The 3,996-nt window shown below is 48.0% G+C and overlaps 1 long non-coding RNA gene across 1 annotated transcript; it reads left to right on the top strand.

The window, feature by feature from the left end:
* Nucleotides 1-2,406: 2,406 nt before the first annotated feature.
* Nucleotides 2,407-3,563, top strand: LOC131925513 (uncharacterized). The gene is made up of 3 exons (XR_009383272.1): nucleotides 2,407-2,549; nucleotides 2,943-3,134; nucleotides 3,440-3,563. It is a non-coding gene; the product is annotated as an uncharacterized LOC131925513 (long non-coding RNA).
* The last annotated feature ends 433 nt before the right edge of the window (nucleotides 3,564-3,996 follow it).

Genomic DNA, 3,996 nt, shown 5'->3' with positions numbered 1-3,996 from the left:
ACACTCCCTGAGTTCAATCAGCGTTGCCCATTTGTGCAAAGGGCGGGGGGCGTCCACTAGTGCATGGGTGACCTGCTAGTGGCCAGTTTGATGTTGAATATGGCAGTCCTAGCTACAGGGTAGTAGAGTTTGACTCCATGTTTGATTGACAGCTTTCACGCCCCATCACTCTCACTACCTCCTCTCTCCTTTCTCTTATACCATCTGGAAGTCCAGACTACAGAAAACCTGGCTGTGTGTGGGAATCCATGCCTGCTGGCTCTTACCCTCTAAGCACAACAAAAGCAGACTCCAGCATCTTCTTTGCCCTCTGAGCCATTTTTAAGCCTGTCTGCTGTGGGATGGTCTGTATGTCAAATATGTTGCTGATTGGTCAATAAATAAATCACTGATTGGCCAGTGACCAGGCAGGAAGTATAGGCGGGACTAACAGAGAGGAGAATTGAGAGCACAGGAAGCTGGGTGGGGGAGACACTGCCAGCCGCCACCATGACAAGCCGCATATGAAGATGCCGGTAAGCCATGAGCCATGTGGCAAGGTATAGATTTATAGAAATGGGTTAATTTAAGCTACAAGAACAGTTAACAAGAAGCCTGCCACGGCCATACAGTTTGTAACCAATATAAGTCTCTGTGTTTACTTGGTTGGGTCTGAGTGGCTGTGGGACTGGCGGGTGAGAGAGATTTGCTCTGACCATGGGCCAGGCAGGAAAACTCTAGCTACACCTGTCTGAGGGCCTACCCTGCCCTCCTGGGAGTTTTCTCTGTGTGAGCAGTGGGCCTCTTTCACACACCTCTATGGTGTAGGAGTAGCCTCCTCAGCCACAGCACAGGCAGCAGAATGAGGATCAGGCTGGTTCAGTCTCCATTCCATGGGGGCCAAGCAGGGTACAAGGCAAACCCCAAACTCAGTAGAGGTTTATCTGTGGCTTCCATTTGAGTGTCCAGTCAGGCAGATCCATGCTCCTCCCATCTCATAGCCCTCTAGGTCCCCAAGGTCTACAGAATTCTCCTGTTCAGCAGCAGGAAGGAGCAGACTTAGGAGATCCCGTGGCAGGGTTTGGATGAGCTGGGCATGGAAGTGGTATTTCAGCGTCTGTTCTCCCCCCGCTTCTCTTTGATCAGAATTCAGTTGTGTGCCCCTGATGACCCACACAGCAGGCAGGGGTTGGTGAGTGTGCAGCTGCCACAGATACATTGTGTTTGGATGTCACTGGGCTCCTGAGATGTTTTAGAAGGTAGGCGAGGACTTTGAGAAGAAGGCTAGAATCACACATTTATAAATCACCTGCTAGACAGTAAACAGAAAGAACGGAGGAAGACAAGCAGTAACCCGAGTGTCATAGTAGCTTTTTTTGTTTAGTTTTCAGGGATTGGTTTCTAGAACATCACCACCGGTAGTGGGCATTGAAAGGGAGAGAGAGACTGAGCAGGAAGATGCTGAATACCATTCCCTTTGAACTTAATAAGCAGCTTGTTAGCTGGCATGGAGGCTCATTCCTGAAACCCCAGCACATGGGAGTCTGAGGCAGGAGGACTGCCATGAGTTTCAAGTCAGCTTAAGCTGTACATACAAATACATGTACATCTACATGCACATGCATATAATGCATGCATACATGCATGTATATACATAAACATCCATGTACACACAAGCACACACACGTATACATATACATATGCACACATGTACATACATGCTCATACATGTACATGTGCATACTCATAAAAATGTGCACACTTTCTAATGGTATGGTTCCTCAAGTTCAGTGCATGTACATACATGCTTGTATATGTACACACCTGTGCGTTCATAAACATGGGCACACCTCTAATGGGGTGGCTCCTCCAGTTAACTGTCCTTCTGAGACTTCAGTAGGAAGTGAAAGGCGGTGGTGGTCTAGCTGGAGAGCCTGAATAAAGAGAAGGGAGTCGGTCTGCTATTTTAAGGATGTGAGAATCTTTGCCTATGGTCTTGCTGGTTAATTCAATTTCAAATGTAGTTGAAAAGTAATCTGATCGCTTTCATTATCTCTGCAAATAATTCATAAATTCAGATGGACTCAGGACTGTGGTGTGGACTGCGGGGTGATTTCAAGGTCTAAGAAGGTAGTAATTACCAGGACTGCACCAGAGCTGACAGCTGCTGTTGGAATGATCTCCTTTTTATTGAAATTCCCCCTGTGATTAGGAAGAAATCTGCAGCAGCCGGTGCCCACAGTGGAGCTGCTGTGTGGGGAGGTAGTCTTTGCGGCTGTTGTGGAACTTCACAGGTAGAAGACTCAAATACCCCACCTATGACGGCTCAGAGATGCAGAGCAGAATGGCATGTTGGGTTCCAGAATCCTGGAGCGATGTTGGAAGGGAATGACAAGGCATTGATCTCGCAATCGATGCTCTGTAGCCTCTGAGCTCTGCTTCCTGGAGACTGACCCACGCATTTGTTCGTGACACTCGTTCTATAACCCATCCCATTTGCTGGCCCTAGATGGACGGCAGGAAGTGAGGACAGAATGCCTGGTGGGTCAGGAGGAGAGGTTATGTGTTTTGTAAGCAGTGAAGCATGATGTTATGGGCAGTATGTAAGCCAATAGCTAGCTATGCAATGACAAACTGTGTAAGCTCACGAAACAGTCACACTCTTTAGGCTCACTGCAGCCACAAGTGGATAGCTTGAGTGGATAGCTAACATCAGACTGTGACTTGCAAGTTAATTGATCTGTTTATTTGTTTGTGTATTATATACTCATTCGCTCATTCTTTTATTCCATGAATGATTACAAAACTTCTGCCCTGAATAAGCTTGAATGTACAAAGATGAAGAGGAGGCTGTTGTTGCCAATCCTTAAGAGTTCACATCTGTTTCTCTGCATCCCTCTCCCCTTTCCTCCTCCTCTTCCTCCCTCCTTCCCATCCTTCCTTCCATTCACCATTCCATTTAGGATGTCCACGAGGACCTCGAAAGCCCTCCCTCCCCTACATGACAGCTCCGTGAAACGCCACAGCTCCTCTGGTCTCCTACTCTCTGTGCCTTAGAGCTGCTGGGCCATCTTTATTCCGACACACAGGTGATGATGCAGAGGCTGGTCCCTTCATCGACTTCTCCTCTGATGCTCGCTCACCTGTCTTATAGGGTTCGTAGTCACTTCAGGTAGCAGAGCCGGGCAGAAGGAACAAAAAGAAGAGTCCCACCACGGGGCCTTCAACCTTTGACCCTCTTCCCTCCGGCTTCACCCCTGTTGTGCTTCTTCTCTTGAGGTACAAACATTCATGACTGTTCACACTCCCCCCTCACACCTTGTGCTCTACACCTTGTACTGACTAAAACAGGCCCTGGAGGCTCACCTCTTGCCCCTGGTTAGTGAGTTAAGGAGTTTTCTGAGAATACTTTCCCAAAAGGAGCTGTGGGAAGGCAAATGCCGTCTTTCTCTCTGCAAAGCTTACCTGTGCTGAAGACTGTGTCTCCAGACGCATGTGGAGAAAGGGGAGTGTGACAGGAAAGATGGCTGACAGACGACACTGGAGCGCACTCGGGGCCAGTCTCTGCATCCCTGAGGACAACAAAGGAAATGCTTTAAAAACTAGAATTCTGTTTGCACTTCTTCCCTTTGCCTTTGTGTGGACGTCGGGGCATATGTGTGTAATATGTGTGTGGTACCGGGGTCCTGGAACCCTGGGCCTGGTAAATGCTGGGCAGGGGTCCTACACTAAGTCTCATCTCTAGCCCTCTTGTGATTTTTATCTTGAAACAGGGTCTTCCTAAGTTGGCAATGCCTGCCACGGGCTTTCTGTAGCCCTTGTGATCTATCCTCCTGCCTCAGCCTCATAGTGACTAGAATTACAAGTTCGGGACTCCTTTCTGTATCTTATGCCAATGTTTTTAGAGTAAGTATCCAGGCCTGTTCGTGTGGACTGCAGAATACATTAAAATCTACTGAAGTGCAATAGATTGCAACCTAGCTGTGTGCCACAGTGAACACTCATTATGCCAGTTTC

This window comes from Peromyscus eremicus, chromosome 15, assembly GCF_949786415.1.
Source record: "Peromyscus eremicus chromosome 15, PerEre_H2_v1, whole genome shotgun sequence".
Taxonomy (NCBI): domain Eukaryota; kingdom Metazoa; phylum Chordata; class Mammalia; order Rodentia; family Cricetidae; genus Peromyscus; species Peromyscus eremicus.
The sequence above is the reverse complement of the archived record's forward strand: the minus strand, read 5'-3'. Positions and strand labels throughout refer to the sequence as shown.